Source organism: Gorilla gorilla, chromosome 6 (assembly GCF_029281585.2).
Source record: "Gorilla gorilla gorilla isolate KB3781 chromosome 6, NHGRI_mGorGor1-v2.1_pri, whole genome shotgun sequence".
Lineage (NCBI taxonomy): Eukaryota > Metazoa > Chordata > Mammalia > Primates > Hominidae > Gorilla > Gorilla gorilla.
In genome coordinates this window covers 72,620,387-72,643,566 of record NC_073230.2, presented here as the reverse complement: position 1 = coordinate 72,643,566, position 23,180 = coordinate 72,620,387, and the positions used below count along the sequence as shown (strand labels likewise).

The following is a 23,180-nucleotide window of genomic DNA, read 5'->3' as shown; positions in this document are numbered from 1 at the left end:
CTCCAGCCTGGGTGACAGAGCACTATGAGTCACCACACCTGGTATGAGTGAGCCACCGTGCCCGGCCCACAATGACTTTTATACGTGTTGTTAAATGATCTTACAGATTTTAAAACTTGGGGGAAAGAAAATTTTACTAAATGGTCTTTTAACGGAAACTCTACAAGAACCAGAATCTTTGCTTTGTTCACTTATGTATCCATTCCTAGGCCTAGAACAATGTCTGATACATAGCGGCAATTATTCATTGAATAAATGGACCCAGCAATAGTACATTAGCTATGCTATATGCATACATTAAAAATGTAGATTATTGACTTTAAAAAGATAATTAATGTAAATTCTTACTGCTTTTGAAAATGTTTGTGAGTCATGTTGCTGAGGGACCTTTATCTTCTCATTATTTCATCTTAATCTAGTGTCATTAAAATTGAAATCACCAATATTATTCCATATCTAAAAATAATATCTACCTTGTAAAAATTATCACTCTGCTGCATTTGAGAATAGACTTCTTAGGTAATGATGGTATAATCCATAGGGCTTTTTTGGGGCACAGAAGGATTCATGCTAAGAGAACATTTTATTTTCTATTTTCCCAGAGCTATAAAACATGAAATTATATGATAGTATAAGGCATATTTTTACTCTTTTCACATTTTTTTCTAAAAAAAATTAGTGTTTGTTTCCTATGTAACTTTTAACTTTATAAGTAAATATTTGTCTCTTTCAGCTCCAGTTTTATGTGAAATAGAGTTTTCAGATTTATGTAGCATGGGAAGTTTTAATAAGTCAAAGTTACTGATTTTTGCCAGTTATTTTCTCAATTATTTATTTCTTTTATCTTTAGGTTTTTTTTTTGTAGTGACACGTTTTGTTTCTATTCTCATTTTCTTTTGTTTATATTCGATGTATATTTCGTTTTTGGTTACTATGAGAATTACATACAACATCCTAGAGTTATAACATTCTAATTTGAATTTATATCAACTTATCACATACCAAAATTCTACTGCTATATAGCTCTACTCTTTTTACGTTATTGATGTAACAAATTATATCTTTATTCATTGTATACCACCTAACAAATTATCTTTATTCATTGTATACCACCTACCAGATTTATAATTATATTTTATGCATTTGTCTTTTAAATTCTGTAGAAAATAAAAAGCGGAGTTACAAACCAAAATTATAATAATACTGTTTTTATGTTTGTTTAAGTATTCACCTTTACCAAAGAGCTTTATATATTCATATAGCTTGCTTATTTACTTATATAGTTACTGCCTAAAGTTCATTTATTTCAACCTGAAGGACTTTAACACTACTTGTATGGCAAATTTAGAGATAAATGAATTTTTTTCAGCTTTAAAAAATCTGGGAGCGCTCTGGGCCGGCCCCTCCATGGGGCCGCCCGGGAACACACGCGGGTGGAGGAGGGGACCGAGCCCGGGCACCTGTGGCCATGGCCGCCGTGGCCGAGCGGGGCCGCGTGCCTACCCCCGTGCCTGCGCCCGCGCCCAGCACTGAGGGGCTGCCGCGCGCCTTGCTGCAGAGCCTGCACACCCTGTTCCACATCCTGGACAACAGGCGGTGCGGCTGCAGGCACCTGCACGAGATCCAGTCTCGCTGGCAGGGCGCCAACACGTGGGAGCAGCCACGCGGGGTGCTGGAGGGCTTGTGCCAGGTGGCCCAGGCCAGCGGCTACCTGACCTTCGAGCGCTTCGTGGCCGGCTTGCGCACCACGCTGCTGAGCCCGATGGCGGCCCCTGGGACCCCACACGCGCCCCGGCCGGGACCAGGGACCAGCCGCCGCCGCCGCCGCCGCCGCGGCAGCGCCTGGTGTTAGCGCCCGCTGAAGAGCCGCGGACGGTCCTGGAGAGGAAGCCCCAGCCCCTGGGCGTGCGCGGCCATCTGGCCGTCCCAGCGGCGCGGCCCGCAGCCCGGAGCAGCTGTGCTCCCGGGCCGAGGCGGCGCCCTGCCCCGTGGAGCCGGAGCTGTCCCAGAGCACCGCGCTGGAACCGAGCCGGAGTGTGGACGCAGGTGCAGTGGCCTGCAGGGCCCAGGGCCAGGGAGGCGGACTCAGGGGATGCCTGGCGGGCCCCCAGTGCCCCAGGGGAACGTCGGAGGCACACCATCACCAGCGGCGTGGACTGCGGCCTGCTGAAGCAGATAAAGAAGCTGGAGCAGGAGAAGGCTGTGCTGTTGCAGGCTTTGGAGATGACGGCGCCGGGCCGCGGCTGGTACCAGCAGCAGCTGCAATGAGTGCAGGAGCGCCAGCACCGACTATGGGGCTGCGGGAGCCCCCGCCCGCTGGGGCGGCTACTGCCCAAGGTACAGGAGGTGGCCCGGTGCCTGAGGGAGCTGCTGGCTGCGGCCTGTGCCAGCCAGGCCCTGTCCACGTCCTCCTCCGCCCCCCACCCCGTCCTGCCCGCACGTCCACTTCGTCCCTGGGCCGGCAGCAGCAGACCATCCTCATGCTGAATGAGCAGAACCGACTCCTCACCTAGGAGGTGACAGAGAAGAGTGAGCGCATCACGCAGCTGGAGCAGGAGAAGTCAGCACTCATTAAGCAGCTGTTTGAGGCCCGCGCCCTGAGCCAGCGGGACATGGGCGCCTCTGGACTTCATCTAGTCCGTGTGGGCAGCGCGGGCCCCCAGGGCCGGCCTGGCACTCAGCCCTTCGAGGTTGGGCGCCCCATCACACCCACGCTCTCTGGCTGGAGACCCCCGGCAGGCCCAGACACAGTCCCAGAGTGGGCGCCTTCCTGCCCCCCTTGCCAAATGGGCTCCCCAGGCCTGCCCCCGGCTGGTCCCCACACCAAACCCTTGACTCCGTTTTAGCTCCTGGTGCTGACATGGGCTGGGGCTGTCTTGAGTCTGCATAGTCCGCAGCTACTACTGCCGCTGTCAGTGGACAGTGGGGATCCCCGCCACAAGTTACCATCCCCCATTTCCAGCTGTGCTGCCCTGGGTCCCATCTACAGGGAAAGGCACTGCTCACGCCAGGCTGCACTTCTGACAACTGCCAACAGAAGGCGCTGCGCGGCTCCGATGCGGGTCCAAGGGCAGGTTCCCCCCTCAACCAGGGCACCAGGACAAGGTAGCTGTCACTCTAACGGAAGCAGATGGAGGGGGTGGGGATGACCTGTAAGCGGGGGGTGCCCGCCTGGCCGGGTAGACCAGGGATGGCGCTCGGACTTCAGGTCCTGGCCAAGGCTGAGGGACTCTGGCTGCAGTGGATCGGGGAGCCGGGTGGGCGAGATCTTAGCCTGCATGTATCTCCCGCAGACCCCGGGGTGATGGCTTTCCTCATCCTGGCCAGGACACTGCCCCACGTTGAGTCCCACACAACAGTGTGTGAGCCTGGCTCCCCAGGAGGGCCCCCAGACAGCTCCCAGGCACATCATAGGCCTGCCCCCCCAACCCCCCCAAACACACACTCAGGATTCCCAAGGTTTGGGGTCCTGCTCACCCCCATTTCCTCTCACACCCAGCCCGACCCCAAGTTTCAGCAGGGAGAGGCCACTTCCCTCAGCCAAGGAAAACGAGAACCCCTACAGTACAGGAGGAGGCTGGGGCAGGTCCCCTTGGGTGTCAATCCCTGCCCTCCAATCCAGGCCCACTCCCGCTGGAACACACTGGTGGGGGGGCCCTGCTCAGCCCAGCCTGGAGGGTCCCAGTGCCACCAGAGCCAGGGGCACAGCAACATCATGGATGGGTTCTGCAGCCCAGGGTCCCCGATCCAGGGTCATTGTGTGTGGGGCGCAGGGACCTCTTGTGTCCAGGGAACTTTTGTGCACTGTCCCACAAGGCACCCGTGTCTCAGAGGAGGGGTCCTAGTAGGCAGCGTGGCAACACCCTTCCAGAACCCAGCTCCATGCTAACCTGCCTACAGCAACCCCACAGAGCCACATCCCCTGCTGCACCCGGCCTGCAGGGGTGTCCCAGGACTGGCCCAAGCCAGCCCAGCGTGCAGCTGCCCTCCTTACCCTGAGGATGGGAGTGGGCTTTCCAGGGGACATAAGGATGCCAGGCCTGGACCTCCTGGGCAGGAAAGGGAGCGGGTCCTGAAGGCCGGTGCCCCACAGCCCCAGCACCAGGTGGAGTGCAGTGCAGTGGGTGGGCCAGTGGCAGCTGGAGAGAAGCACTTCATCAGCATGCTGGGGTCTGCCCACCAGGGCCTCCCCACATCTGCCTTTGAGGGTGCCTACCATGCCCTGGGGGATCCTGGCATCTTTATAGGACTGCAAGCAGAAGACAGAACAGTGTCTGTCCCAGGGTGACTTCCTCAGGAGACCGCCCACGTAGAGCTTGACCCCACAGCTGAAGTAGAAATGTGAGACAGGCTGTCACCTCCGGAAAAACTGCATCTCAGCCTTGGTATTCCATGCAAGGTGAAAAAAAAATAGGTCCTCCAAGTTTACCGCTTGTAATCAGGCTAGTGTGTGGCCCTGGAGACCACTTTCTGCCGAGAAATCAGCTGCAAATGTTATCCAGATCCCTTGTCTGTGAGAGTTGTTCTTTTCTCTGAGCTTTCAATATTCTCACATTGTCTTTTTTTGTTGTTGTTGTTTCTTTGAGACAGAGTCCTGCTCTGTCACCCAGGCTGGAGTGCAGTGGTGTGATCTCAGCTTACTGAAACCTCCGTCTCTTGGGTTCAAGTGATTCTCTCATCTCAGCCTCCCTAGTAGCTGGGGCTACAGGCATGTGCCACCACACCCAGCTAATTTAAAGAGAATTTAAAGAGGCCCCAGCTGGCAGGGTCTAGGTGGCTGGCAGAGGCACATGCGGACCCTGCCTGGAGCCCACCCTAGTGATGCTGGGCGGGTCAGTCTCCTTGCAGGATGTGAGCAGCATCCCTGTCCTCTATCCACGAGGTGCCAGTTGCATGTGCAGGTACATACACGTGCGTGCACACACAGTTATGACACCCAGAAATGTCTTAGGATGTCAAAATATGTCCTTGGGGGCAGAAATGTCCCTGGTTGAGAATCTGCCCCAGAGGAACACAACCACACCAGGCCTCAGGATTTTATGTTGATCAAGTTCCAAGGAAAAGGAACATCTTGGTCGGACGTTATGGCTCATGCCTGGAATCCCGGCACTTGAAGCCAGGAGTTTGAGACCAGCCTGGGCAACATAGTGAGAGACCCCATCTCTACAAAAAAAAAGAAAAGAAAAGAGAATGAGATCTCCAGTTTTAAAAATTCACCAATACCACAAGGAAACAATACACTGTGAGACCCAGCAGAAGCAACAGATAGACTCTGTAGACCCAGATACTGGAATTGTCAGAGAGAATATAAAGTAACAGTGTTTTATATATCTAAAGAAATAAAAAAGATTTCTGGAAATATGAACAAGGGGAAAAAAATCTGGAAATGTCTTCATTTCTCCCTCATTTTTGGAGGACAAGTTTTCCAGCTATAGATTTCTCAATTGACAGGTTTCTTCATTATTTTAAATATATAATCCACTGCCTACTGGCCTTCAAGCTTTCTGCCAAGAAATCAGCTGCTAATGTTATCCGGATCCATTGTCTGTGAGAGTTGCTCTTTTCTCTGAGCTTTCAATATTCTCACATTGTCTTTTTTATTGTTGTTGTTTGAGACAGAGTCCTGCTCTGTCACCCAGGCTGGAGTGCAGTGGTGTGATCTCAGCTCACTGAAACCTCCATCTCTTGGGTTCAAGTGATTCTCCTATCTCAGCCTCCCAAGTAGCTGGAGCTACAGGCATGTGCCACCATGCCCAGCTAATTTCTTTGTATTTTTAGTACAGATGGGGTTTTGCCATGTTGCCCAGGCTGGTCACAAACTCCTGGCCTCAAGCAGTCTGCCCAGGACTACCATTTACCCAGCAATCCCATTACTTGGTATAGACCCAAAAGAAAATAAATCATTTTGCCAAAAAGGCACATGCACTTATATGTTTATCACAGCACTATTCACAATAGTAAAGACATGGAGTCAAGTTAGATACCCATCAATGGTAGACTGGATAAAGAAAATGTGGTACATATATACCGTAAAATACTACACAGCCATAAAAAAGAACATGTCTTTTGCAGCAACATGGATGCAGCTAGAGGCCATCATCCTAATAGAATTAACATAGAAACAGAAAACCAGATGTTGCATGTTCTTACTTACAAGTGGGATATATGGACATACATTGGGTACATATGGACATAAAGATGGGAATAGCAGACACAAGATGCTACTAGATGGGGCAGAGGGAAGAGAGAGGGAAGGCAAGGGCAGAAAAACTAACGATTGGGTACTATGCTCATGATCTGGGTGATGGGATCATTTGTACCCCAAACCTCAGCATCACACGATATGTAAGAAACCTGCACATGTACTGTCTGAATCTAAAATAAAAGTTGAAATTATATAAAAGAAATTACACGTATATGGCTGGGCATGGTGGGTCCCACCTGTAATCCCAGCACTTTGGGAGGCTGAGGTGGGCAGATCACGAAGTCAGGAGATCGAGATCTTCCTGGTTAACACGGTGAAACCCTGTCTCTACTGAAAAATACAAAAAAAAAAAAATAGCTGGGTGTGGTGGTGGGCACCTGTAGTCCCAGCTACTCAGGAGGCTGAGGCAGGAGAATGGCGTGAACCCAGGAGATGGAGCTTGCAGTGAGCCGAGACTGTGCAACTGCACTCCAGCCTGGGTGATGGAGCAAGACTCTGTCTCAAAAAAACAAAAATTACATGTGTATATACTTACTGGCACTCTTAAAGGCTGTCAGGGCTGGCAGCCTTTGATCTAAGCACAAAATGACTCAATCACAGAACCGACCCAACCACAAAAATTGATTGATTTAATCACATTAATTGAATTTTTTTTTGAGATGGAGTTTCACTCTTGTTGCCCAGGCTGGAGTGCAATGGCTCTATGTCGGCTTACTGCAACCTCCGCTTCCTGAGTTCAAGTGATTCTCCTGTCTCAGCCTCCCAAGTAGCTGGGATTACAGGCATGCGCCACTATGCCTGGCTAATATTTTGTCTTTATTTTTATTTTTATTTTTTGAGACTGAGTCTCGCTCTGTCTCCCAGGCTTGAGTGCAGTGGCGCGATCTCGGCTCACTGCAAGCACTGCGTCTGGGTTCACACCATTCTCCTTCCTCAGCCTCCGGAGTAGCTGGGACTACAGGTGCCCACCACCATGCCTGGCTAACTTTTTTGTATTTTTAGTAGAGATGGGGTTTCACCATGTCAACCAGGATGGTCTGGAACTCCTGACCTCGTGATTCGCCCGCCTCGGCCTCCCAGAGTGCTGGGATTACAGGCGTGAGCCACCGCACCTGGCCTATTTAGTCTTTTTAGTAGAGTCAGGGTTTCACCATATTGGTCAGGCTGGTCTCGAACTCCTGACCTCAGATGATCTGCCGGCCTTGGCCTCCCAAAGAAATTAATTGATTTAACCGCAAAAATGTCATGATGGAAAAGTGAAACCATCATCAGAAATTTTGAATATTTAAATAGCATATTTAGATATTAAATTTTAAAAAATATTTTGAAATAATACAAAATAAAAACAAAACAAAACCTTTTTATTGTTCATCACAGAAGGACGCTCTCCTCAAAAATATACATATCACACGAATTCATCACAAAATACACTTTTTTTTTTGAGCTAGAGTTTTGCTCTTGTTGCCCAGGCTGGAGTGCAGTGGTGTGATCTTGGCTCACTGTAACCTCTGCCCCCCGGGGTTCAAGCGATTCTCCTGCCTCAGCCTCCCGAGTAGCTGGGATTACAGGTGCCTGCGACCATGCCTGGCTAATTTTTTTGTATTTTTAGTAGAGACTGGGTTTCATCATGCTGGCCAGGCTGGTTTCAAACTCCTAACCTGAGGTGATCCACCTGCCTCGGCCTCCCAAAGTGCTGAGATCACAGGCGTCAGCCACTGCACCCAGCCCAAAATATACATTTGTAACACACAAGTCAAGAAACAGAACATTGACAGCACCCCAGAATCCACCCATGGCCCTTCCAAAACACTGTCTTCCCTTTCCTCCTCAAAGGGAACCCCCATCCTGACTCCTAACACTGTAGATCCCCTTAGCTGAGTTTGTGTTTGTTTTTGTTTTTACCCTATATAAATGGAATTATGTAGTTTGCATGCTTTTTTATTCAGCTTCTTTTGCTCAACACTTTGCTTGTGAAATTCATTTATGCTGTCATATATAGCTGTGGTTTTTTTTTTTCATTACTATGTACTGTGCCCTTCTGTGATATACCACCATTTATTTAGCCCTTCAACTGCTAATGGACATTGGGTGGTTTCAACCTGGGCTATTCCAAATAATGCTCTCATGACCATTGTTTTTAGATGTCTCTGGGTGCACATTTATATATAGAGAGAGACATCTAAAAACAAGAATAAATATATATTCTTGTTGCTCCACAATCTTGTTGACTGTTTTAATTATAGTAATTCTGGTGGCTTGGAGGGGTATTTCATTATGGTTTTAATATACATTTTCTGACTTATTAATGAAGCTGAACACTTTTTTATGTTTACTGGTCATTTAACAATTCTCTTTTGTGAAGCATCCATTCCAAATGTTTTCCTTTGTTTCTACTGGGTTGTCTTTTCTTTATCAATTTGCTGGAGTTTATATATTATTGACATAAGTCCTTTGAGAGTTGTAGGTGCTGCAAATGTATTTTCTTCTCTGTGGCTTTTTAGTCTTTTAATTATGTCTTTTTGACAGCAAAATATCAGTGTGGTCAAATATTAATCTATTAGTCTTTTCCGTTTTGATTCATGCCTTTTTTTTTTTTTGAGATGGAGTTTTGCTCTAGTTGCCCAGGCTGGAGTGCGATGGCACGATCTTGGCTCACTGCAACCTCTGCCTCCTGGGTCCAAGCGATTCTCCTGCCTTAGCCTCCCAAGTAGCTGGGATTACAGGCATGCACCACCACATCTGGCTAATTTTGTATTTTTGGTAGAGACGGGGTTTCTCTGTGTTGGTCAGGCTGATCTTGAACTCCTGACCTCAGGTGATCTGCCTGCCTTAGCCTCCCAAAGTGCTGGAATTACAGGCATGAGCCACCTCGCCCTGCCTGATTCAAACTTTTGAAATACAATTTAACAGACCTCTTCCTAATTTGATGTCCTGAAGGTATATGTCTCTATTACCTTCTAGATTAGTGCTGTTCAATAAAAATAGGAAGCCACACATGCAATTTAAAATTATCTAGTATCCACATTAAGAGAACAAAAATAATTAGATAAAACTAATTTTAGTAATGTTTAACTCAGTGTATCCAAATTATTATTTCAAAATTTTAATGTTAAAATACAGATATTTTATGTTTTTTTTCTACTAAGTGCTTAAAATCCAGTGCAAATTTTACACTTAATAGCACATCTCAAGTGCTCAATAGTCATACATGAACAGAGCAATTCTAAAAGATTTATTGTTATTACCTTTTCATATTCAGGACTATGATCTATTTGCAGTTATTATTATTATTATTATTATTATTATTTTTGAAGCAGAGTCTCACTCTGTCACCCAGGCTAGAGCACGATCTTAGCTCACTGCAACCTCTGCCTCCCTGGTTCAAGCTATTCTCCCACCTGAGCCTCCCGAGTAGCTGGGATTACAGGCGAGCACCACCACGCCCGCTAATTTTTATATTTTTTGGTAGACACAGGGTTACCATGTTTGCCAGGCTGGTCTTGAACTCGTGACCTCAAGTGATCCACCTGCCTTGGCCTCCCAAGGTGCTGGGATTACGGGTGTGAGCCACTGTGCCCAGCCTGCAGTTGATTTGCATGTGGTGTGACGTAGGAGTCTAGCTTAATTTTTTTTTTCAAATGAGAATCCAATTGATTCAGCATCAATTTCTTGAAAAGAACTCCTCTCCCCAGTGTTGTGCTCTGCTCCTTTTGTCTTAAAGTGTCCACATATGCATGAGAGTCTGTTTCCAAACTCTATTCTATGCCCTGTGTCTACTTGTTTATGCTTTCACCAGCACTACACTAGATTAATTACTATAATTTTTGTTATAAGTTCTGATATCTGGTAAGAAAGAATGTATTCTTAGGAAAGTCTTTGCTATTCTTGGGCCTTTACATTTTCATATAAATTATAATCAGCTTGTCAAGTTCCCCCAAAATTGGGAATTTTGATTGACATTCTATTGAATCTAGACATTGGCTTGAGGAGAGCACTTAAAAAAAATATTGGCCAGGCATGGTGGCTCACACCTGTAATCCCAGCACTTTTGAGAGGTCGAGGTGAGTGGATCACTTGAGGTCAGGAGTTCGAGACCAGCCTGGCTAACATGGTGAAACATAGTCTCTACTAAAAATACAAAAATTAGCCAATCATGGTGGTGCCTATAATCCCCGCTACTAGGGAGACTGAGATAGGAGAATCGCTTGAACCTGGGAGACGGAGGTTGCAGTGAGCAGAAATGGTGCCACTGCACTCCAATCTGGGCCACAGAGGGAGACTCCATCGCTAAATAAGTAAACAAATAAATGGCCTGGATGACAAGATTCTAGATAATGGCCCTACTTAGGACCCAAGTCCCCTTTTGCAACACAAATGGTCAGCCCAACTTAGTGCTATTTTTCTCTTATGAGCATGGATTTCCAGAAGTAGATCTTCCCTCTAATATCACTGACAATTGTTTTGTAGCAATGAATGCATGGAACTGCCTCATTCTTTTTAAGAGGTTATTGTATGAAATAACCACAGGTTATTAAACTTGCCCACTATAGATAGGCATTGAGATGTTGCCAGTCTTCTGTGGTTACAAATACACTGCAATGAACTTCCTTGTACACCTGCCCTTTTGCACAGGTGGAATTGCTAGGTCAAAGGATACACTAATGTGTTTATGATTTTAAAAGATGCCATCAAACTTCCCCCCTATTATGGTTGTACCAACTGATTCCCCGTTGTAGGGAGTAGAACCCAGGACCTCCTGACTCCAAAGCCAAGACTGTTTCCCCCTGTCAGATTCATGACTACGCCAAATGTCATGTTGAGCTCTGAAGGCAGTGGGTGGATGAGCAGAAAGAACACTTAGGGGGCTGTAGGAAGGTAAAAGGTGATTTTATTCAGCAGCAGCTCTCATCACCAGCTTTCTTACACTGTCTGCCCTGTCTCGGCTGCTTAGTTTGGTTCCCACACGCAGCAGCACAACCAGCTCTCCCTTGCCTTCAGGTTCAGCAGCTTAACTCTCTCTCGCTGGGCATGAGCGAGCCAAGCTGTGTCTATCCAGCCAGTAGGCAGCAGCTCCTGGAGAGACTGGGCCCTTATGGAACACTCCTCAGCCCCCCCAACCCCCAGCAGCTAAAGGAGGCAGGGTAGCTTTGACTCCTAGGCCTTCAAAGATACAACCCATCCTTTGTCCACTGTCTAGCAATCCGCATGCACTGTGGCCCCTGCTAGAGGAAGAGGCCCCGTTATTGGGGAGCCTTTAAGACTTTGGCCCCACTGTACTGGGTGCAGCTCCTATGAGCCCACCTTCCTGGCTGCTTCCTACTGTGCAGCCTTCAGCCCTGAGGATGGACAGCAATAGGAGACCTTGGCATCCCACTGCTCCTTTGTGCAGCCTCCTCCACCAGCAAAGCTCCTTTTCCTATGTCCCTGCTCCTCACTGGAATCAAGGGACACCTGGTCGTCCAAGGCCGCAGCCACGGCCATCTCAGTTCCAAGGGGCCTGGGATGTGTGTGAAATGGTGCCTTCAGGAGCAAGGGCTGGAAGACAGTCAGCCCAGGAGTGCCTCGCTGCACACTGCAGAGGGTTCTCCAAGGGGGACAGCTGGAGCAAGAGCCCCAACAGGGCCTGTCTCTGCCCACCAGCCTCAGGGGGTCTGAGTGCTGGGAATCCCAGCTGGTTCCTATTTGGCATCTGCAAGAAACCATGAATCCAGCTCTTGGGATGAAGGTAGGGCTTGGAAAACCATCTGCATGGACCCCTGGGTAGGCAGTGGGCACAGGCAGGCAGGGGAAGATGGGTGACCTGCATCACCAGGCACTCCCAGCATCCAGCCTGTTTATCAGCATGTCGTCTACTGTCACTATCTCAAAAAACACCCCTGCCAGCTGATTACAGCAAGCGCCAGCTTCCTAATGCACAGTGCGTAAACTGCAGAGCCACACATCAAATCCAGGGGGTCTGACTGGATATTCAAAGACTGCCCAGAGTGACGTCATACTGGTAAGCCCCCAGGAACTACTCCATAGGGAACTTGACAGTGGCTTCTCTGCACCCCTTAGGTTAAAATGCAAAGTTGGCTTTAAAAACAAATAGAAGGTGTGGATGGCAAGATTCTAGATAATAGTCCTGCCTAGGACCCAAGGCCCCTTTTGCAACACAAGGGGTCAGCTCAACTTGGTGCTGTTTTTCACTTATGAGCTTGGATTTCCAGAAGTAGAGCTCCTGCCAGCTTCCTTTAAAAATGCCACCCTCTTGCAACACGTGTCAGGCATGGCTGCCACTACCAGAGGAAGTGACCTCCCCATTGGCTGAGAGAGCTTAGGCCATGGTCCTCACACTCCACTATGCACCAGAAAGAAATCAGTGCTCATTTTTAGGTGGGGATAATAGTATTATGGTTATGTCTTTAAAAAGATCCCCTTATGTTTTAGATAGGGGGACCTGTCTCTGGATGAAATAATTTGATGTCTGGGATTTGATTCAAAATAATACTGGGGACAGTGAGTAGGAGTAGAGATGCAACAAGACTGGCCATCTATGGGTAACTGTTGAAGCCGGGCTGTGGGTGCATAGGGTTCATTTTACTTTCCTGTCTACTTTTGTGTATGTTTAAAGTTTTCTATAATAAAAAAGCAGAATGAGGAGGAGGAAGAAACACACAGAGAGCATGGTAAAAATGCAGCTCTTCAGGGTCCTGGCTCAGGAGGGCAAATGAAGGTTTAGGGCCCAGGAATCTGCTTTTTTCAGGCTCCCTGCAGGCCAGTGAGAAACATCAGCTTCAGGGTCGCAGAGCCTGCAGAGGCCAAGAGGCTGAGGCCAGAGGTCCCCCAAAGCAGCCCCTGAAAGGGTCCCTGTCTATAGTCAGCCATCATTTAGGCTGCATTGGGCTCATCAGTGCCTGGAATATGAATGGCCTCACAGTCTATTCATTCTCGTCCAACATCACTGTCAAGATCACAATAAGCAGTATGGCAGGATCTACGCACGGAGCCGCTGAATCTTTATTAAAATCTTTTTTTGCACATGATGTTCCCAATTTGTTTCTTTGTTCCTGGTGTCAGGAGTCATGCAGTTTCTGATATTTGTCTTGGAGATGGAGGAAGTTTGACTGACATGTCATGGTGGTGGACAGGTAGTATTTATATCCTGAAAAACCTATTCTATCCAGCGACAGATATCACCTCATAGTCCAGCCTGCTGCGTCTGGGCCACCTCCAAGCCTTGTCAGTTTGGAGGTCATGGTGAGGTTCTCAGCGTGGCTGGCAGGTGCTGTGACCCAGAACTTAAGTGAAAGTCAAATCTGACTCATGCTTGTCACCTAGAGTGGGTGTCTACATGTATGTGTTCCTGGGGCCCCAGAGTTGGAAGAGGTGGCCCAGAGCCTCAGGCGCCACATGCCTCCTACAACCCTTCAGCCAAAGCATCTATCTCCTTATGCACTTTCCTCACTAGGGGTCTAGGGATGGCCTTTTATTATTATTATTATTATGCTTAAAGGTTTCTTCTTCTTTAAAAAACAAAACAAAACAAATGAAACAGACAGGGCATGGTGGCTCGTGCCTGTAATCCTAGGACATTGGGAGGCCAAGGCAGACAAATCCCTTGAGGCCAGGAGTTTGAGACCAGGCTGGGCAACATGACAAAACCCCCTCTCTACCAAAAAATACAAAAGTTAGCCAGGCATGGTGGTGCACACACCTGTAGTCCCAGCTACTCAGGAGACTGAGGTGGGAGAATCCCTTGAGCCTGGAAGGTGGAGGCTGCAGTGAACTGAGATCATGCCACTGCATTCCAGCCTGGATGATAGAGCAAGACCCTGTCTCAAAAACAAACCCACATTTTTTAAAGTTTGAAAAGCATTAACTTTGATATATGGGGAAGACATGAAAATGTGGCAAGAGAGTATGTATAACTAGAACCAGTGGGAATGTAAAATGGTACCACTACATAAAAGAGTTTAAAAACTCAATATATGCCTACCCTTTGATCCAGCCATTCCACTCCTAGATATTTTCAGGATAAACGAAAGCATATGTTCATACAATGACTTATACACAAATGTTCATAGCAACTTTATTTGTAAAACCCCAAAACTGGACCCAAACAACCCAAATCTCCACAGATGAACTGATAGATAGTGGCATATTCATGCAAGGGAACAGTATTCAGTAGTGAAACAGAACAAACTTGATATACAGAACAACAGATGAATCTCAAAGTAATTCTCTTGAGTGAAAGAAGTCAGACAAAAAAATACAAACCATACAATTCCATCAACATATGATTTTAGAAAATGCACATTCAACTGTCAAGAAGGTCTGTTTTGGAGTTTATTGGGAAAAGGGAGGTAGAGATGACAAAGGGGCATGGGCACTGCTTAGGGTGAAGAACATGTTCACTCTTGATTGTGGGGGTGCTTTATGGGTGTATACATATCTCACAGTTCACCCAACTGACACCTTAAATATGTGCAGTTTACATCAATTATACCTCAACACATTTGTGGGGAAAATTTTAATAGGAAAAATAGCTTTAATAAAATGTGGTCAGGAAAAGAAAAACCCTCTCCAGGGTCTGAGACAGAAATTCATCCCAAACCAGATTTTTCCAGCGATCTATGTCTCCTGAGCCCCACAATGTGAATGGCACCCTGCTAGGTGCTGGAAAAGGCACAAAGCTAATGGTTTAATTGGAAAGATAAGAGACACATCAACTGCCACAGGGCAATGTGACCGGTGTCTCATGAATATCAGCAAGAGCTGCAGGGGTTATGACTTGAGGTGATCAAAGAAGGCTTCTTGGAAGAAGCAACATTTGAGTTATGTCTTCAATATATAGAGTTTTGAAAGATGAAGATGGACCAAGCAGTGTTTGAGGCGGAGAGGTTAGCATGAAGAGATGTACAGATGGTGAAGGGCCACTGTTTAAAAAAAAATGGTAAATCCTGCAGCAGTGGTTTTCATCAAGGGGAATAATTGGGAGACATTATGGAGGCCGGATGACGAAGTCCTTGGGTGCCAGATGACAGAGCCTGGATTTACAAGGCAGGCATGGAATCTTAACACAGCTCTGGCTAATGAGATACAAAGGAAGTATGCTGGGGACAACTGGAAAAACTTTGGCTTTTCTCATTTAAAAAAAAAAAACAAATGCAAATTGTGGTTTCTTCCTCCCTTCCTTCATCCTGCCTTGAGTGTAGATGTGATTCCTGGAGCTGTGAGCATGATGATAGAAACGCTGAATCAAAGCAGGCAACCACCTATCTTCAGACTTAGTGCTATGTGAATGAAATAAATCCTTATGTTGCAGCCACTCTGCATCAACTTACTTATTTACAGCTGAATGCATTCCTAACTTATCCATCCCCATATGAAAGTCTGGGTCCTGTCATCTGAGGAATGAGGAGCTGGGGCTGGAGAGACAAAAACAATTGCAGGGAGGGTGCAGAAGAGGGCAAAGCCAGAGGAGGGAGCAAGAGGCAACTGAGGCCATGGAAAAGGGGGACACATTCAAGAGAAGCTGAGAAAGAATTGTTAGGTAGAGGGAAAAAGCTAGGAAGGAGGTAATGACAAGGAAGGTTTGAGTCTGGGCACCTCAAATATCCTCAAAATCCCTGATCATGCAATAAGAGCCATGAGCCAGTCCCCATTCCTAGGGCTGTAGATACACACAGAGACTGGATGATTTAGACCCAGCCCTTGTGCAAGCAGGTGGGCATCACCTTCTCCCAATTTTCACATGGGCAACCACCAAGGCCAGAGGATAGGTCCAGCCAAGGTGGGGGAATCCCGATGAGTGCTGTTGATATCTTTCATGACGAGGAAGAGAACTATCACAGTACAAGTCCTGCCATGAAATAACCTGCTTCCTCGGTTGTAAATCATAAGCTGTAAGGTAACTCGTAATAAGAGCATTTATAGGCTGGGTGCAGTGCCTCATGCCTGTAATCCCAGCACTTTGGGAGGCTGAGGCGGGCGGATCATCTGAGGTCAGGAGTTTGAGACCAGCCTGACCAACATGGGGAAACCCTGTCTCTACTAAAAATACAAAAATTAGCCGTGCGTGGTGGCAGGTGCCTGTAATCCCAGCTACTCAGGAGGCTGAGGCAGGAGAATCGCTTGAACCCAGGAGGCAGAGGTTGCAGTGAGCCGAGATTGCACCATCACACTTCAGCCTGGGGGACAAGAGCAAGACTTCATCTCCAAAAAAAAAAGAGCATTTATAATAAACATAATAATGACCATAATGATTGGCTTTTACTGAGTCTTCACATGGTTCCAAGAACTTAATAACTTGCTAGCCATTCTACAGATGTCACTTGATTAATAACCACAACGACCCTATAAAATAGTATCATTCCCATTGACAGATGAGGAAACTAAGGCTCAGAGAGGTTAAGTAACTGGCCCTGGTTATACAGCTGGTAAGTGGCAGGGCCAAGAGTTGCAGGACAGCATGCACTCTTTCAGTTCTTGGCATCATGCAAGAGAAGTTGCTTCACTGCTGCCTTTGATGTAGTTAAAGAGGTTAATGAAATTCTCTAGGTCAAGTTCCCCATTTTGGTTTTCTATTTCATAAAAGCACAGGACTGGTTATCCTTCCATCAGTACCTTCCTGAAGAACCATAGCTCCTCCCCTTTATGCTTGTCACCACGTCCCTGGCAAGGCCACCCAGGTAGAGAATGGAGATTTGTTAGATTTGTTAAAACCTTGCTGGGAGACAGGGAAGCTCTCCAACCAGCCTGGGCTTCCTCCATCCATGAAGTCCAAAATGCGTGGTCATTACTACTCTTGTCATAATAGTTAATACCCACTGAGTGTTCTCTCTTTTTAAAAATCTATTAACTCAATTAACCTTCACACAATTCCTTGAGATTGATGCTATTATTATTATCTCATCTTACAAGTGAGAACTAAAGGCTGGAGAGCTTAAATAACCTGCCAAAGATCACACAGCAAAGAAAACAGTTCTCAGGTAAAAGAGTCTCCTGCTCTAACTACACACAGATCCTGGGATAGAAAACAAGGCCTTGACACCTCCAAGGTGGAGCGGGAGCTAAGCTTCCACAATGGCATCTACTGTGGTCTCACGTGGGACTTTCACTGGGCCATATTCAGCCCACCATTGCCCCCCAGCACCCCTGTCAGGACTGGGGGAGTCCATGCCTGACCCCTCAAATTTGCTACCACAGCTTGTAAACATACTTAGCTTCCTCCACACGCTTATAAAACCACCCCTCCCGTGAGGCTGAGCAGTTGTTCAAACACTGACTGGCAAAAATTAAAATCCAATAAACTTGTGGAAAATATGTTATATTATGAAATTCAAGTTAGATCTACAAGAATGCACTGTGAAAAACACAAAGCAGAGTCACCATGATTAATAATAAATGTAGGCACACCGCTAAATTCAACCAAATGCCTCCAGATTCTTCCAAAAGCAGTTCTCCTCTCCATGGCAGTCAATTGTGTGTGCCGCTGCCGCCACCACATCCTCCCCTCTGACTCCACTGTGCACTCAACACCAAAAGACCCAAGTTCCTTCACAGCAAGGAGGGCTGACATAAACCCCATTCTCGGATTTTCTTAGCCTCCAGCTCTCAAAGAGCTGTGGAGAGTCCAGGTTTACCAACTCGGATGAATTTAGAGCTCACGGGTGCCAAACCTGCTTTTTCCATTGTGAGAAATCTTTGTGGCATTATATTACCTTCCAGGGCCCTTTTTATCGACTGACTTCATTTGGCTTTGGCCAAGTGACTTCAGAGTCAATACCCAAAGTGAAAGATGTTGGCAACTGAACTTCTTCTCAGTCTCCAGTGCCTCAGTCTCGATGAGCATTCATGTTTAATTCTCCTGCCCGCAGCCTCTCTGGGCTTATTCATGCCCATAATGGATTCTAAGGACTGCAAATTACACATTAAACCTCCACTCTCTTTCCCACATTCCAGGGAATGAGGCCACTCTTCCCAGAGCACCTGCCAGTTTGGATGATGAAGGGGACGTCCAGGGAGGAGCACATGCTGCCTGTTGCCTCCCTGACTTCTGACATCACTGCTTCCCAGACCATCCTCACGCCGTTTTCTCCTCATAAACCGAGTTATTGAAACTGGCAAAACACTTTGTGATATTGTCCTCCTGTGATCAGATCCGTCCCTGGACCTTCTCACTGGAAGGTCCCCGCTCTGACCTCTCTCCCCACCTAGAAATGAGAGCAGCCCAGCAGCACTGACAGTACTAAACCATCCACTCAACAGATTCACCACAAACTTCACACTCAAAATCTCCCACCTGCACCAAGTGCTCTAGTTGTGCCTTAATGGAAGGTAGCAGATGCAACAGAACCCAGTGGAAGCTGCTGATACCTGATTATCTTCGTGATGGAGGAGAAGGGAAAGGGGAAAGCCTGGAGATGTAGAAAGTCAATCTTCGAGGTAGCCAGGCCCCTCCTGCCTCCTGATGACACCCCAAGCCTCCTGGGTCCCACTGCATACTCCTCCCAGGTCTGCACTGCTGTAGGCCTGCACAAGCCAGATACCTCCAGATTAGGAGGCCCACTCACGGAGATTGAAAACTGATGCTCAGGAAGATTGGCTTTGGGCTCTGAAGGCTAATAGCCACTACTTTAACTGCCCTCAGCTTCCTGGCAGCATGCTTCAATTTCATCTTCCTAAGTGATAACTAACAACATTTAACCTCCCCCATCTGGAAGCAGAGGAGCACAAGATATCCCTTCTAGCAGTTACCCCCAAGGAGAATGTTTAACCTCCCATGATCCAAGATATTAAAATTAACATCAAGATGCCCATTCTTTGCATATCAAACTGACAAATATATTTTAAATTATAATCAGAAGAATTCATCACAGCTGGTTAGAAATATGTACAGCCTTTCAGAAGGAATGTAGCAATATCAAAGACTTAAAAATGTGCTTCAAAAAATGTTGCTGCAAAGAGGAAACCTCAAGGATGTTCATTACAGCAATGACTATAATGGCAAAAAAAAATGGAATTAACCTAATTGTCACATAACAGAGGATTGGTTAAATAAATTAGAATGTGTCCATATTATGAATTATAAGCAATAAAAGTGATGATGTAGAATAATTTAATGACATGGGGAAATGTTTGTAATATAATGTTAAATGGAAAAACAGGGTACAAAATTGTATGATCCCATTTTTAAAAATTGGGATCATACAATACATATTTATGTATATAGAATGGTGGTCCTATAAGATTATAATGGAGCTGAAAAATTCCTGTCACCTAGTGATGCTGGAGCCACCATAATGTGGCAATGCAATGGATGACTAGTGTGTTTGTGGTGATGCTGTTGTTAAAAAAGAAAAAGCCTATGTTCCCAGTTGTATAAAAGTATAGCATGTACAGTATAGAATACTTGATAATAAATGACTATGTTGCTAGTTTACATACATATTATATATATATATATACTATACTATCCTTTTTATCATTATTGTAGAGTGTACTTCTACTTAAAAAAAAAAGTTAACTGTAAAACAGCCTCAGGCTGGTCCATCAGGGTCCATTACAGAATTATTGTCATAGGAGATGACAGCTCCATGAGTTTTATTGCCCATGAAGACTTTCCAGCAGAGCAAGATGTGGCGATGGAAGACAGTGATATGGATGATCCTGACCCTGTGGAGGCCTGGGCCAGTGTGTGTGTTTGTTTTTAACAAAAAATTTTAAGCCAGGCATGGTGGTTCACACCCGTAATCCAATGCTTTGGGAAGCCAAGGCAGGAGGACAACTTATGCCCAGGAGTTGGAGACTGGCCTGGGCGACATAATTAGAGACCTTGTCTCTACAAAAATTTTTAAAAATTAGCCAGGTGTGGTGGCATGTGACTGTAGTCTCAGTTACTGGGGAGGCTGAGGCAGGAAGATTGCTAAAAAAAAAAATTTTAAAAAGAACCAACCAAGGAAAAGTACATATGCAACCAAGCAAATGATGGCCCTCCAAAGAAATGAAACGGGCACTCTCTAAATCTGGCCAGCATTTCCTTCCTTGAATGGAAATAGTGGTAGAGGGGATAGAAATTGTGCAGCTTTTGATTGAATTTAGGAGAGAAAACGCTTGGTAAAAATAATGATATGAAAAGTAACCACTAGGACCCAAGTACCACAATACACTTACATGAAATAAATCATAGCTCACAGCTATACAAGATTTGCAAGGTACTACAAAATGGGATGTGTTGGTAGCTTTGACCTGTGCTTGGTCAGGTGTTTCATGGCATGACATGTGTCATCCTCCCTGTGAGGATGGTGTGTGGGGGTGTAGGAAATACAGTCAGACCAGTGGCCAGCCCATGAGTCCCCACCCCCACCACTTAGCCATGAGACCACAGAGCTCCAATATATACCCATAAACACACACTCCCCTAGCATCCAGGAAGGGAAATTCTATCTCTTGCTTATAACCGAGTTACCCCACTTTCTGACCTTAAAAAAGAACAGCAGGTTTCCTTTGAAGGATTCAAGCCTCATTAGCCACAGTGGGAAATGATGCTTTAATGGGCCTGTGATGGTCTCAGCTTCAGGTGTCTGTGTATGCAGCCATGTTTCTTAGCAACACCATAGCCATTTACATTTAATTTCCTAGCTTGCCTGATAAGGAGGCTGCAAGTGTAATTTGTGAAGCTGCAAGCTGGGCAAACTCACAGGGATATTAGATGAATCACTGGGTGATCCAGGCCACTGTGCCAAGCTCTACAGAAGAAGATAAATTAACACGGATTTGTAGGGCTGATACCGCTCAGGCGGATGCAATTTTCTAAGTGTCTGGGAGCTGTGCTTTCTCTCCTGCTTTCCGGTTTGGTGCCATCATTGATTAAGGGAAGCTTCACTCACAAAAAAATTTAAAATTAGCCAGGCACAGTGGTGCACACCTGGAGTACCAGCTACTTGGGAGGCTGCGGCAGGAGGATCGCTTGGGCCTAGGAATTCAAGGCTGCAATGAGCTGTGATCGCACCACTGCACTCCAGCCAGGGCAACAGAGGAAGACCTTGCCTCTACAAAAGAAAAAGAAAACTCAGGTTCCAACCCTGGAGTTACTAAATCAGGATCTCAAAATGCAGAGATCTGGCATTTCAAAAAAACTTCCCCTAGAAATTCTCATCAGCCAGGTGTGGGCCAGAAGAACTCTAAGCTCCCTTAAACCTTTGACATTTTATAAGTCTATTAAATCAAAGTGCAAAAAACGCTGAGTCCAAACTGAGCAAACAAATCCCATCTCCCTATGCACAGCCCCCTTGGATTGAGAACGCCACACTGCCTGGCGAGTAAGCAGGGGGAGAATTCTCATTAACCCAAAGACCATCTCTGAAAACAGACTGGCTGCGGCCGGGGTGTGGTGGCCCACACCTGTAACCCCTCAAAAAAAAAAGAGAATCGGCTTGGGAAAACAGGTGAGTATGAATAGGTTGGTGACTAAGATTCATAATAGGTTCAATGTGAACCCCTTAGTTCACGTTAAACTAAGTATATTCTCATTTGCTGTTTAACTGTGTGCCTTGATGACCACCTCTCTCCATCCTTTAATGACCCCTGTGGCCCACATGGCTCATGGGTGAAGGTGTGCTGGGCCCCAGATGCCCCCTCCCAAGGTGTGCTTCCGGGACTCAGCTCCTGGACAGGGACAGTCAGTCATCAGGGATAGGGTGGGACCAGGGCAGGGGCTCCCTTGGCTGCTGATGCCTGCTCACCTGACCCCTGGCATTGCTGCTACCTGATACAGGTGGCTGAGGAATGGGCCCAGGGTGCCTTCAAACTCAACTCCAATGATGAGGGCATGCACACAGCCAATGAGTGCTGCCTGAAAGTATGACCCCTGGAGCCCCACCGCTTTCCTGGCCTCCCCTCTCCACCTTGCCCAGGGCCACTTTGAGCACTAGCAGCATCATGCTGTTTATTTTGCCATTGGCAGACAGCAGGCAAGACCTCAGAACATGGGCCAGGCACGGTGGCTCATGCCTGTAATCCTAGCACTTTGGGAGGCTGAGGTGGGAGGATCGCTTGAACCCGGGAGATGGAGATTACGGTGAGCAGAGATTGCGCCATTGCACTCCAGCCTGTGTGACAGAGCAAGACTTCATCTTAAAAAAAAGAAAAAAAGCAGTGTTTCTTGAAGCTAGTCCCCCAACTAGCAGCACCAGCCTCACCTCAGAATTCCTGAGAAACGTGATGTGAGGCCCCACTCTGGATGGCTGAATCAGAGATTCTGGGGGTGGTCCCCAGCAATTTGTATTTATTTTATTATTATTATTTTTTATTTTTAGATGGAGTTTCACTCTTGTTGCCCAGGCTGGAGTGCAGTGGTGCGATCTCGGCTCACTGCAACCTCCGCCTCCCGAGTTCAAGTGATTCTCCTGCCTGAGCCTACTGAGTAGCTGGGATTACAAGAATGCGCCACCATGCCTGGGTAATTTTGTATTTTTAGTGGAGACAGGGTTTTTACCATGTTGGTCAGGCTGGTCTCAAACTCCCAACCTCAAGCGATCTGCCCACCTCAGCCTCCTGAAGTGCTGAGATTATAGGTATGAGCCACCGTGGCTGTCCAGCAATTTGCATTTTTAATAAATTCTCCAGTGGCTAGGCCTGGGGGCTCGCGCCTGTAATCCCAGCACTTTGAGAGGCTGAGGCAGGAGCATCGCTTGAGTCCAGGAGTTCAAAACCAGCCTGAGCAACATAGCAAGACCCTGTCTCTACTAAGAATACAAAATATAAAAACTCAAAGCCTGGCAAGGTATTAATAATAACAATATCAATAATAACAGCAATAACAATAATAGTCTCCCGAGTAGCTGGGATTACAGGCAACCGCCATCACACCCAGCTAATTTTTGTATTTTTAGTAGAGATGGGGTTTCACATCTTGGCTAGGCTGATCTTGAACTCTTGACCTCAGGTGACCCACCTGCCTCAGCCTTCCAAAGTAGTGGGATTACAGGCA

The 23,180-nt window shown here is 46.7% G+C and overlaps 1 pseudogene; it reads left to right on the top strand.

The window, feature by feature from the left end:
- The window catches only part of LOC101154217 (suppressor APC domain-containing protein 2-like), a 44,702-nt pseudogene extending 41,856 nt beyond the window's left edge, over positions 1-2,846 (top strand).
- Positions 2,847-23,180: the final 20,334 nt, after the last annotated feature.